This window comes from Kogia breviceps, chromosome 2 (genome assembly GCF_026419965.1).
Source record: "Kogia breviceps isolate mKogBre1 chromosome 2, mKogBre1 haplotype 1, whole genome shotgun sequence".
Classification (NCBI taxonomy): Eukaryota; Metazoa; Chordata; class Mammalia; order Artiodactyla; family Physeteridae; genus Kogia; species Kogia breviceps.
The window spans coordinates 7212581-7227127 of NC_081311.1; the positions used below are offsets into that span (position 1 = coordinate 7212581).

General features: G+C 38.7%; 1 protein-coding gene across 7 annotated transcripts in view; it reads right to left on the reverse strand.

Moving 5' to 3' along the window:
- Positions 1 to 14547, reverse strand: part of ZRANB1 (zinc finger RANBP2-type containing 1) — a 70425-nt gene that overhangs the window by 27043 nt on the left and 28835 nt on the right. For 2 of the 7 annotated variants that reach the window (XM_067024387.1, XM_067024384.1), the window contains one exon: positions 2040 to 2161. The exons of the other annotated variants lie outside the window; for them this stretch is intronic. The gene's annotated coding sequence lies outside the window, so the exon portion shown is untranslated. The remainder of the gene's footprint in view (positions 1 to 2039; positions 2162 to 14547) is intronic. 7 annotated transcript variants of the gene reach the window in all.

Here is a 14547-nt window from a genome sequence, read left to right on the forward strand (position 1 = left end):
TTCTATCAAAGCTATTAAGAACTATTTCTAGGTGTGTGCAGTATCACCACATTTTTACAGTTTTTAGCTTCTACCTAAAAATATATATTCATAAAAGTTTTTTGTATGATGTAAGAAATGTTCTAGGCACTTCCAAAAAGCCTGATCAGTTTACCTGAAAAGATAAAGAGGAAGACCTGCACAGTACATGTACATGCGTGTGTGTGTAAATACACACATATATTTTTTTTGTTTTCCAAAGACAAAGATGAAGTAGTCTAAAGGTAAACGTCAATTAACTTTGTTCTTTTGGTTGGAGGAAGGGGAGATCTTCTAAATCACTGTCTTCACTATTTTTAGCTAACTCATCAAATAACTGATGTCTGAAAGAATCTCATCTTAGCAATACTTGCGTAAGAATTCATTTCCTCTCTGATGTTTCTGAAGGATTTCTGCAATTAGAAACTAATTAGCTAGTCAAAGGTGGGGAGGGTTACAGACCAAACAGCACAACAAAGTCAGCAACTGTGCTTTGGAATTATGATTTACAGTCTGCCTTCAAACTAAATGTTTTTAATAAAAACAGAACTTCAAATGATGAACTGCATGGTACGTGAATTATATCTCAATAAAGCTGACATATACACACACAAACTGGACTTCTATTTGGCCTAATCCAAGACATCAAAAACAATTATTTCCCCTGACCACAAGCTCTGCACTGAACTGCAAATAGGGAATCCTGCCACCCCTAGCATGGAATATACACAGGAGGGCAGAAAATGAGGGTGAACAGAATAGAGATTCTGTTCTCTACTCATCACAGCATAAAAAACCTCCAAACTTTCCAGAACATGAAAACCACAAATTTAAGTATAGGGACAAAATAATATTTAAAAGAAAACTATTTTATTGTCTAATGTTTGGGAATATATAATTCCATTCTTTTCATTAACCGTAATTAAGAGCTCACAGTTTCAGTCACTAGTGAGTTTTTGGCTACAAAGATGAGTACATTACTAATCAAATTTCATGAGAATGTCAATGAACTGTCCTAATTTTTGTTGTATCTCTATCACTGCTCAAGAGGAGCCAATGATTAAAGTTTCTTCACAGATGGGTTTTCACTGTAAACATGGTGTCTAAAGGATGTGGCCTATACTGAGATAATTTAAGTTTTAGCTACCACATGTTTTCTACCTGGGGGGGAAAAAAAGCATCAGATTATATGCAAAACAACTTAGAAAATGTCTTTGAGTTCTTCACATAACATTACGTTTTTACCACCTTTTAAGATTATGGAATAAAACGGAAAGCAGAAAAAAAGTAAAAGAGTTGGTAGGTACGAAAATACAGTAAATAAATCTAAGTGGTAAAACTTCACTTCATGGAACAAAGATCAGGAAAAAGCGGGAAAGTTCCAGCAGAAGAGAAAGAGGTGACGTACCCATGCTTTCTAGGTTACTGACATATCACACTATCTCCAAGAGTAACTAAAGCATCTTTCTCTTAGTATGTTGTTTTGAAAATTTAACAAACGTTAAATATTACATGTTCTGTCCCTTCCTCTTCCATGTTATGAAGGCAAATTAAAAAGACAGCTGAAGGCACTCTAAGAAGATTAACTTTATAAAATTAACCTGCAGTATCAATATACATTCAAAATGGATTGAGTGAAATACACAACTAGCTAAGTGGTGGTGCATAATTACAGATAAAGGAAAGTTAATATACTTTTAAAAGCATAAAGACCTGAGAGTAAGTGAAATTAAAAAAAAAAAAAAAAAAAGCTCATATTGTTCTGTAAGCTGGGCCAGGAGTAGAATTTAACATATTTTGAAGTCACGGGTCACAACTCACTGGGGACACTTCACAGCTACTATGGAACTCCGTTGGTTAGAATATGGAGCTGGCTCATAGATGTTTAGAAAACAGACTTATTTTTTCCCCCATATATGGCACCGTTTTCAAAGTTTTGCCTTGTTTCTTTTGACATAAAACCATAATGGTAACTAACTTTGAAAAGAATGCCAAATGGTAAAAAAAAAGCCAGGACTTACCTGAGCCCACATGGGCCAGCTCAACACTACCCTGGAGTTCTATGGTAGCTGTGACATCACAGCATGGTTTATGCTGTGGGGTCAGGGTGGACTTGGAGTCAGCTGGCACAATTTCAGGAGCCCTTAAAGAGAAAAGTTAGTTTTAAGTGGTAATGTTCAGAATGTCCTTTACCATGGTCAGCAGAAAGATGCAGATGTGGGTGGCTACAAGGTCTGGGTAGTTTTCCTCTACTCAGAGTTTAATTCACTTAACTGTCTTTGCATATTAAAAAGGAAACTATACCACCCAGTTATACTTTTTCTTCATACTCCTAACCATTTGGCTATAGTTCCAAGACAAACTTGGCTTAGACAGACACAGCAATCTCTTTCAATACTCAAACATGACCTTTTTAAATAAAATGACCTCATTATTTTTAAATGTATGGTAAGTAGACACAAGCTATGGCAATCCCCAAAATAGTTTGAGCAGACCAAACAAACCACCTCCCCGATGCAGTTTTTACATAAAAACCAAAGGCAACAAGTTAAAATCTACCATTTCTATTCCTAGAATAGTGCTACTGAACAATAATCTTTTCAAAAAAACCAAGAGATGAAAATCACAAATTGGAAATAAATTCTTAATCGAATCTATACTTTATCACCATGGGTTTCTATTCAATTCATTCAATAAACTTACTCCATTGTGAAAACACTGACTGACTGATTGATTGCCGCACCGTGCAGCTTGCAGGATCTCAGTTCCCCAACTAGGGATTGAAAGCAGCGAAAGCCCAGAATCCTAACCACTAGGCCACCAGGGAACTCCTGAAAATATCCTCTTCAGAAAAGTGAAAAACTCAAATGATAGGGAAGTCAAAATAATCTCTAAATAAGGCCTTTAAATGTTCTATTATTAACCATGACAAACTATGCCAAATGTAGCTTATACTGTGGTGCTCTTACCTCCTTAAATCTTTGATCAGGTTGTTAACAACCAAACTGCTGTGAAAATAGAAATCCCCAGAGTCATGAAAAAAATACCTGAATTGGTAAGAGCACCTTCATAAGAAAGAAGACCTTGCCATGCAGGAAGAATTACTGCTAAAAGCACAGTGGAAGGATTTAAAGGAACATGTCACAAAGTTATCTTTGGGAAGGTGATCAGAGATGAGGACCAGTGGTTAAAGATGAATGTGAGTTACAATCAGTAAGGTTACTGAAAATACTGTCCAAAAGTCAACTGAAGGGATATTAAAGTTCTTAAAATCTGAGGTTCTGCTCAAATAAAATAGTATATGTCAAAGCCACATTCTGCACTAAAACCAAGTCCCAAAAGTTTTCGACTTCAGGTAAAAATTTCATCTGTCAACTTACCCTGGCCAAATTTGAAACCAAATATTAGACTTTTAGAATTATGCTATTTTAGATCGGCCTTCTAAGAGGAACTGAATAGTCTAGCCACTCTCTTTTACCAGTGAGAAAATTAGAGGGTAAATAAGCATTTTAAAAGGGATGGACAGACAAAAAGGAAACCTCTCATAACATAACTATATACTATTCAGATTATGTCCATATAACTCTTCTTCTAGCCAAAAATACTGATAGAATTAAGACAGAGAATCATCAAATTGGAAGAGATATTTAAAAGTTAGCACATCTTGATGTGGTCCCCAAGTAGAAGCACAAAACAAGATAAAGTCCGTATAATTCGCTACCGCAAGAGAAGGTTCCACAGCTTCTGTTAATGCTCATGGCCCCACAACTATCCACATAAAACTATGGATCTACCACCGAGTGGTAGATGTTTCCCCAAAGAGTTTCAGGCCCGTGACAACCACCCATCAGAATCCTCATTATGGCATGTCTAAAACTGATCTTCATGTTTTCTACGTTTAGGAAAAAATGATACTGCTATCCAACCCAAGTGTCCAAACAAAAAACCTGGGTATCTTTCTTAGCTCTCCCCTCAGCCCCAATATCAATTCTTCCAAGTTTTATCAACCCTACCTTTTTCAAGTCTCTCTCAAATACATCCCCCTTACCCCATTTTCCACTGCCTCCACCTTAGGTCAAGGACGCACTCTTTCTCACCTGGATTGCTATAATTTCCTCCTTAAAAGGTCTGCTTGCCTCCACTAGTCTCTAGGCTATGACCAATCTAGTCTCTAGGCTATGACCAGAGTGAGCTTCCCAAACCACAGATCAGATTAAGGCAGTCTCCTTCCAAGTGTTTACCATTGCCCTTACATTAAGAGCGAAAATCTTCAACCAGATTAACAGGCCTTGAAAGGTCCAGCATTATCCTGCAGCTATTTCTCACAGCTCCCATTCTATACTCCAGCCCTGTAGACTTCTATCCGTTGAATGGATGGGCCATGCTCTCTTGCCTCTGGAGTCTTAACAAATGCAATTCCCTCTGACAGAAGCACTGTTTTCCCTCTTCTAAGGTTTTGGCTTAGATGTCACTTCTTCCTGAAAGCCCTCTCCAAATGTCCAAATGAGATTAGGGTACATACTCCTCCTCTAACACCCTATACCTTCCTCTCCTGAACTTATCACACTATTATTGACCTGTTAAATTATTTCTTCACTGTACCACAAGCTCACTGAGAGCCCTGACTTCTCTCCCAGTGCTTGGAAGCACACTCAATGATCGTCTGAATGCATAAATGAATGGACAAACAAACAAATAAAAGGTGAAAATGAAGACAATTCTGAAAAGCAAGTGGAGGGTGGAGCAGGTTGGACATTTGCCTTTTGAGATTTTAAGATATCTAATAAAGCCATAATTGTTTAAGCAAAAGTGTGATACTGATGTAAAAAAACAAAACATCAGGGCTTCCCTGGTGGCGCAGTGGTTGAGAGTCCGCCTGCCGATGCAGGGGACACGGGTTCGTGCCCCGGTCCGGGAAGATCCCACATGCCGCGGAGCGTCTGGGCCCGTGAGCCATGGCCGCTGAGCCTGCGCGTCCGGAGCCTGCGCTCCGCGATGGGAGAGGCCACAACAGTGAGAGGCCCGCGTACCACAAAAAAAAAAAAAAAAAAAACATCAAAATAAATAGCCTAAGACAAATGAAGCAGAATCATTTTATATATGACAGAATCACCCAAATCAATGGGGAAAGAATTTATTTAATAAATCATATTAACGGAAATTATCTGTAAAAAATATTTTAATCCTTAGTTCAATCCAAAAAACTGTGAAAAACAAAGATAAAATGTTATAACTCTCCCCACAAAAAAAAAAAGGTAAAGAAAATGTGCAACAAATATGCCTGGTATGTATCTGTTATACATTATTTATATTCTTATAGACTTGATACAACTTGATAAAATCACAAAGGAAAATGGACAAAAGACATAAATCAACAATTCACAGAAAAAAAATACAAATGACTAATTAAATGAGATAGCTTGCCTCCCTTAACAACAAACATGAGCAAAGATACAGCTACACAGGTAACTCTCTTACACTGATAATGAGAATATAACCAGTACAGTCCTTCCAGGCAGCAATTTACCAACATGCACAAAACACCTTTGACACGTTTCCATCATTTGATCCTGTTACCCCATTTCTGGGAACCTAAGAAAATCATTAGAAATGCTGACACTTTTGTTCATCAAAACACTATCAATAAAAAATTTTCAAATAACCCAAAGGCCAATAATAAGGGCTATGTTAACTTAAAGTACAGCAACTCTAAGTCATATTACACATTCATTTTTTTAAAGATAAAAATATTTTAATTACTTCAAAATGTAAAATTCAACAAAAAAGAATGTACATTATATTTCAGTTACATAAAAATAAATATTAAAAAACTGAAAATACATATGAGATTTCCTCTAGTGACATTATAAACTATATTTTTTCATAGCTTTTCTTACCTCTGACATACTTTGCAATGAGTATGCTCTGCTTTTATTATTTAAAAATGGATTAAACCCTTATATAATGTTATAGGAAGTCAGTATATAATGCCAAATTTGGTAAAACAAGAAATACTGCTATGACTGCTATGTCCATCAACAGATGAATGGATAAACAAAATGTGGCATATAAATAAAATGGAACATTATTCACAGTTAAAGGAAGGAAATGCTGACAGTTACAACATGGATAAACCTTGAAGACATTACACTAAATGAAATAAATAAGCCGGTCACAAAAGGACAAACACCACCGTATGATTCCACTTATATGAGGTACCCAGAGTAGTCAAATTCACAGAGACAGAAAAAAGAATGGTGGTTGCCAGGAGCTGGGAAATGGGGACTGGGGTGTTAACTGTTACTGTATACAGTTTGTTTTGCAAGGTGTAAAAAGTTCTGCACACAGATGGTTGTTACTGATGGTTACACAACAATGTGAATGTACCAAAGCCACTTAACTGTACATTTAAAAGCAGTTAAGATGTCAAATTTTGTTATATATGCTTTACCACAATTAATTTTTTAAAAGGACATTATTCAGAGATATTAGAGGTCCTGCTTCAAAATATCACCTATGTAGTACTCCTCCCTCCCACGAAAAAGTAAATGTTTAAATTTCGTCTAATCACATCCAAATTGAGACTTTCGTCTAATCACATCCAAATTGAGACTTATTCTGTAAAACAAAAGGCCTGGCCTCTGAAAATGTTAATGACATGAAGAGTAAACAGGGAGAAAAAAAAAACCCACCTGAGGCACTATTTAGATTAGAAGAGATTAAACAGATAAAACAACTAAATAAAATGAATAATCCTTGATTGAATGGGGTTAGAGCAATAGCTATTAGTGAAACTATTGGTGAAACTGAATATGGACTTCAAATATTAGAGTTTCTGGATAATTGTGTGAATATGTAGGGAAAATGTGTTTTTAAAACATACAATGCTGAAATATTTAGGGGCAAAATATGACATCTGTAGCTCAAATAGTTCAGGAAAAACTCATACAGAAAGACAAATAGAGCTTGCAAATGTGGCAAAGTACTAACAACCGGAAAATCTAGGTCAAAAGCATTTGGTGTTCAATGTATTATATTTGTAACTTCTCTAATGGTTTTGAAATTTCTCAGAATGAAAGGCTGATGGGGAACAGCGTGGTTACCTCCACAGATAAGGACTGAAGGTGGAGGGAAGAAAAAGAAACTTGCTTTTCTTTATAAACTCCTTCTATAACTGCTTGATTTTTATAACCCTGTGCATAGTTTAATTAATGTTTAAAATTAAAGTTATTTTATGGTAAACAGTAAAGGTCTCTGGAGTCTAAATACAATCTTTTTTTTTTTTTTTTTTTTTTTTTTTTTTTTTTGCGGTATGCGGGCCTCTCACTGTTGTGGCCTCTCCCATTGCGGAGCACAGGCTCCGGACGCGCAGGCCCAGCGGCCATGGCTCACGGGCCCAGCCGCTCTGCGGCATGTGGGATCCTCCCGGACCGGGGCCCGAACCCGCGTCCCCTGCGTCGGCAGGCGGACTCTCAACCACTGCGCCACCAGGGAAGCCCTAAATACAATCTTTTTATATTTAATATTTAAACGATACTTTTGGATTTCATAATTCAATGTGTTCATTTAATATAGTGCTTTTAAAAAATGAAAGCCTTTACTCAATCAGCGATGCATATTCAAATGTCACTAATCATACAATCGAGACTCACCAGACATATTCCCTTTCTCAGCATTAGGAGGCACATTATTGGTTGGCAGGCCTGTGTAATCAATCATTTCTAAAAGCCAGGAATTATGTCTCAGGCAGACTAAAGGCAGCCAGAAGGATACTGCAGGGGCTCTATTTCTGCCACTGCTATCCATTTGCCTTGACACACACATTCCTGGAAGCTTCTTTCATATCCCAGATGTCAGGAAGCACTTTGAAAAGCCAGACTAAACTGGCCAGGGGGAATAAAATGTGTGTGTATTCTCTACAGATTAGAATCTTACATTGCTGAGAATTCCCACAATTCACTTAAAAACCATGACATAAAATGTTATTTTAAATCCAGAGTTCCAAAAGCACAAGAGGAAATCCTTTGAAACTTGAAAACAAGACAGAACTAGCTGAAGATAATACTCCTTTCACAGTGCTAAAAATAATTCTATTACCTGTAATATCAACTACCTTGGACAGGAAGGAGATTCACAACCAACAAAGTGCATGGAGTGAAAAGGCACCACAGTTTTCATAGCTACACACACATCCCCTGTACGAGTATCACACCAAGTTAACCAAGGACATACAAGGCATTGTCAGCATTCTAGCAGCTTACTTTCCTTTTATGGATGCAGTGCCAAAGATTTGCTGCAGGAGTCCACATATATTTTGGATTCTATTAAAAGCTTTTAATAGAATATTTTAACTCAAACTATTTTTTTTTAATGTTTAAAAAAGTGCGATGGTTTTACATGTCAAAGACTAAGAAGACTTTTTTTCAGGCCCCACATTCATTCATATGTAAAGCAATATATGAAGGGAAAAGGGACACTAAATAGGAGTATCTTTTAGGAAAACAGTCTGGTATCAATATAAAATCAAATTCATAATCAAACAAAATGGCCCAGCATACAACCATAACTTAAAATGAAGCAATTCTACAGGGCAGGAAAAATTCTGAAGATAGAAAATATTGTCTAAACAGCTAAGGTATATACCAAGTATAAGCAAACACAAATAAAGCAAACAGAATACTAGAGAAATGCCATACTAAAAATCAAGCCCAAATAATGTGGCTTAGCTACGGAATGATGAGAAATATTAGCAAGTGACAGATTACCTTGGGACACATAACTTCACACAGGCATACTTATTTAGTTGACTTGGAAAAAAGGACTGAAAACATTAATATTCATAGGCATCAAACTTCATTCAAAAGTTCCAGTAACAGTATTCCTTTCAACCATATCAAGCAAGAGAAACCACTGTGAATAAGAAATACATGGTCTTCATCTACTGTTCCTGGCACATACCTCCTAAAACCCTTATAATTTCCTACATAAGAGCCATAAGGGTGTCTTTTGTTATAATAGTTTTGTTCTCAGTTCCTAAATAGCTCCAGAATGATAAAGATGAAATAACAGGAGTCTTTTGCTGCTCATATAGCAAGCCCCCTTCAAGCACCTCTGAGTTTATGTATGAGGTAACTTCTGGAAGGCCCCTAAGGATGGAGGCTGGTTACCAGGGGAACAAACCCAGTGATTAGAAGGTTGTAACTTTCAGCCCCACACCACCCTCACCTCCTGGGAGGGGAGAGGCACTTGAGGTTGAAACAATCACCAATGTCCAATGATTTAATCCATCTTGCCCCCATAAAAATCCCCGCTATGGGGTTTGGAGAGCTTCCAGGTTGGTGAACATGTGGAGGTGCTGCGAGAGTAGAGTGGCCAAGAGAGGACACGGAAAGCTTGCCCTATGCACCTCTTCCACCTGGCTGTTCCTGGGTCATATCCTTTTATAATAAACCAGTAATCTAGTAAGTAAAATGTTTTCCCAGGTTCTGAAAGCTGTTCCACCAAACTATTTGAACCCAAGGAGGTGACTGTGGGGACCTACGATCTATAGCCTACAATCAGAGACACAGGTGATGGGCTTCCCTGGTGGCGCAGCGGTTGGGAGTCCGCCTGCCGATGCAGGGGACGCAGGTTCGTGCCCCGGTCCGGGAGGATCCCACGTGCCGCGGAGCGGCTGGGCCCGTGAGCCGTGGCCGCTGCGCCTGCGCGTCCGGAGCCTGTGCTCCGCAACGGGAGAGGCCACAACGGTGAGAGGCCCGTGTACCGCAAAAAAAAAAAAAAAAAAGAAACACAGGTGACAACCTGGACTAGCAACTGGCATCTGAAGGGGGTAGGGAGGAAGGGAGGCAGTATTGTGGGACTGAGCCCTTAACCTGTGGGATCTGATGCTACTTCCAGGTAGAGTCAGAATTGAGTTAAATTGTAAAATGCCCTGCTGGTGTCTGGAGAATCTGAGAATAGCTTGGTTTGGGAACCTGCCCCCACCTTCCCCCCGCCACCACCACACACGTACATTTTGTGGCCGTTACCGCTATGAATGTAGTGTAAGGCTAGAGACACAAAGAAGTGAGTTTTTACTTACAAACACACCTATATACCCCCTTTGTCTAGAAAAGGATAACAACACAGCTACATCACACTGAGTCAGTACGCCTCTCTGTGCCTCAGCTTCTCCCATTGTATAAAAGTAACAAAACAATGACACCTGTCATAGAACCCGCCAAGGTTAAGTTAAATTTTTCTGAAATTGTCAAATTAAGATGCTATTTGTAATTTTTTTTAATGTTGTTTGTATTAATTTCCTATTGCTGCTTCAAACAAATTACTACAAATTTAGTGACTTAAAACAATACAAATTTTTTATCTTAAAATTGGGGAGAGGTCAGAAGTTCCACATGGGTCTCACTGGGCTAAATCAAGGTGCACTCCACAGGGAGGCTCTAAGGGAGTTTTGCCTTTTCCAGCTTCTAGAGGCTGCCCACATTCCTCAGCGTCACTAAAACCTCTGAGTTTTCCACCATCACATCTCATTCTCCCATCTCTCCTTTGCTGACCACCCAGATAATCTGGGATAATCTCTCCATCTCAAGGCCCTTAATTACATCTGCAAAATCCCTTTTGCCAAGTAAAGTGACATATTCATAGGTTCTGGGGATTAGGATTTAGACATTTTGGGGGGCCGGAGTGCAATATTCTGCCTGTCACATTATTTAAATCAGTCATGTAAATCAGAGAGAACCCAAAGGGGGTGGGGAGAAGCACCTACAAGGAAGTCAAGTACTGGGCAAGTAAATAATACAAATTTGGACACCACCTCATCATTAACATTGTATTTTTCAAGATACCTAATGTTTTGTGTTTTTAGACAAGTCATCAATAAAATACCTCTGTGGAGCAAATTAATAATTTTTAAGGCTAAAGGAGTACTTATTAAACTAGAAAACAAGTACTTATTAAACTAGAAAACTTATTAAACTAGAAAACAAAACTAGTACTTATTAAACTAGAAAACAACAAACTTCTAATTTTTTCTTTACAATAACTTATATGCCCTGAGTTACCTTTAGAGTTAAAACGTCAGCCACAAAGATATCTGAATAAATGGATAAAATCACCATTGTGTCTTATGTCAAGAATTTCCTTTTCTGTTTTGTTTTGATGTGGTAGTTTTCTTGGTATAAATCAACTTATTATCATTCCAGTACACAGTACTACTATCTCTCAAAAACTAACCTTCTACGACTTTTTCTTCCATTGACGTTAATTTGATTCTGTTTGGGTTAGTGCACAACACTCCTTTCATTTGACCAGACAGTATATCTCAAAATTAGGAATTTAAAAAGTCATCGTAGAAGATTACACACTGCAACAGATTTTTCTAGATGCAATATTGTGATTTATAGGAAAAATTATCATTCAGATGACCAAATAAATATGTTTGGTCTTCATCCACAATTCCTGGCTCACAGCTTCCCCAAACCCTTAGAATTTCCTAAGTGATAAAAGTAGTGGGATAGTATCTGGTTTCTGGTCCTCAGCTCCTGAAAACACTTCAGGGAAGGTGACTTTCGGATCCCACCCCCAGGGTGGGAGCTGGATGCCAGGGGATTAGAGGGGTGGGACTGAAGTCCCACCCCACTATGCCACCCTGACCTCCAGAGAGGGGAGAGAGGCCAGAGATCGCCAGTGACCAATGATTTAATCAACGATGCCTATGTAACAAGGCCCCCATAAGACCCCAAAAGGACAGGGTCTGGAGAGCTTTCAGGCTGGTGAACACACAGAGATTTGAGGAGAGTGGCACACTTGGAAAGAGCATCATGGAAGCTGCACGCCCTTTCTCCAAACCTTGCCCTCTGTACATCTCTTCCATCTAGATGTTCACCTGTATCCTTTATCATACCCTTTTATAACAAACCAGTAACCTAGTAAGTAAACTGTTCCTCTGAGTTACGTGGGGCGTTCCAGCAAATTAATCAAACCCAAGGCGGGGGGTCATGGGAACCTCTGATTTATAGCCAAGTGGTCAGAAGTACAGGTTAACAACCTAGGCTTGTGACTGCCATCTGGCATCTGAAGTGGAGGGAGGTGTTGTGGGGCTGAGCCCTTCACCTGTGGAATCGGATTCTACCTCTGGGTAGACAGTGTCAGAATTGAGCTGAATTCTCAGACACCCTGCTGGTGTCTGAGAATTGCCTGCTGGTATGAGGAAGCTCCCCACCACACAGACACACACACACACACAGACACACACACAGACACACACACAGACACACACACAGACACACACACACACACACACACGCTGGAACTGGGCCTGGGAACGAACCCTTTTCACCAGAGTAAGAAAAATAACACTAATACAACCTTAAAAATTTACTTCCTTAAGAAAAACCATCCATATACATGACTTTTAATACCAATACCAAAGTAAATTGAAAAGAACATTTTAAAATGTAATAAGCCTATACACTGCTAATTTTGGTTAAAATGAAAAAAGTGTTAATGAAACCAAATAAACAAATATCAATACATTCTGACATGTTTAACACCATGCAAGTTTTAGGTATTTCTACAGTTACATCTGACACTCTGGAGTGGACACCTATACATAATGCAAATACAGCTTTCCAGTAAGGGGACCAAAATACAATTGGCATCAATACAGAAAACAACTGCCACAAATATTAATTTTCAACAGTTATGAGAAAGGGGGAAACATTAGATCAAATATAACAATATTTTTGTAGACCACGTGCAAGAAAAAGTTAATTCTAATGTACTGCCTACGTTTTAAGAATCATATAAATTTTTAGACACATCAAAATCTTGCTCAGTAATAAGACTACAATCCTCATGACTCCATTTCACGTGCTCCTTAATAATGAGATTCTGGTTAAGCTCGTAAGTCAGTGATTCTCAACAGGGTACACCAGTACATACTGCGGGCCCCCCCAAAGCTTGGGAGCAATGGAGATGTTACTACTTCATATGTTCTCTGTAATGCCATTGCCAAGGGGCAAACTGAACATTTCAGCATAAAAATTCCAGTCTCAACATGTACTTGTCATATGAGCATAGGATTCCTTCCCCTCCGCCTTCAACAGCACTCCCTCCCGCTGCCCCCCAATCTCAAACCCTTCCCATCTTTGTTGGCAGGGTCACTAGACAAGCTAAATGCAAGAAAGATGCAGCTATTTAAAGCAAAATGCCAAAGAGGAAGCAACACATCCAATCACAACTGAACAAAAACTTTTCAAGTAAAAACTCTGATTTAGGACTCTAGGTATAGAAAACACTACGATTTTTTTTCCTTATATATTCATCAAGTTATCAAATATTCATCAGGAAGATGGAGAAATTAAATATAAAGAAATCTGACCTTAGACTCTTCACATCCACAGACTGCCTAGTGATAAACTAAGGCCTCTCTACTCCTTCCAATAAAAGCCTATGGGACCTACTTGCTCTGTCTTCACTGACAGGAAGAAGCCAAGTTGGCTCCCAGTGGGTTGAGCTCCAGGTAGTCTGTAAGGTGAAAAGTACAGAAAGCTAGGAAGAAGGCAAAGAATTAAGAAATTTAGGAGAAAAGCAAAAAGGTTTGTCTTTGGAAGGTCTATTTGTCTATTTGTCCAGATTCCAGTTTCCACAAATGTTTATTCACTCATTAACAAAAATTTCAATGCCTGCTATGTATCAGGCAATGTTTTAGGTACTAGCAAACAGCTGTGAACAAAACAGACAAAATTCCTGGCCTTCAGAAAGCTTAAGTTCTAAGCAAGAGAGAGACAAATAAGGTGACTTCTAATAAGTGTATTAGGAGGTAACAAGTGTTGTGAAGAAAACTGAAGTTGGGGGAAGAGAGGACAGGACAGGGCTGAAATTTGAGGCCTCACAGAGAAGGTGACATGTGCGAAGAAAACACCTGAAAGAAGTAAATTAGCTAATCCTGCAATCTAGAGAAAGCAATTCAGGCAGAAGAAAGAGCAAGTACAAAGCTTGAGGCTTATTTGCAGACAAGAAAGGTGGCTAGAGGGCAGGAGTGAATGAGCGAGGTTGAGAGTAATAGATAAGGTTAGAGGGAAACGTGTGTTTGTATAAGTCGGGAAAGCAGGTGTGGGATAGAAAGCAGAGAGAGCCTATAAAATTGGCTTTTACTCTGAGCAACACAGCAAGAATCACTGGCGGGTTCTAAGCAAAGTTTTAGAAGAGTAGCTCCTATTCAGAGAACAGTTTGTAAAGGAGGACACGGACAGAGAGGGGATCATGGCTTGGACCAGTGTGGTGAGAGGTGGCCAGATTCTGGGTATATTTTGAAGACAAAGCCAGTGAGAATGGAGTATAAGAGAAAAAGAAGAAAACCAAGGATGACTAAGGCTCTGGATGCAGCAAATAAAACGATGAACTTGCCATCAACTGAGATGGGGGAAGAAAGAGAACAGATTTGAGAGACCAGTTTTTTAGCCTCACTGAGTTTGAAATGAGTTTGAAATATTACATATTCAAGAGAAGATGTTGTACAGGCGGCCA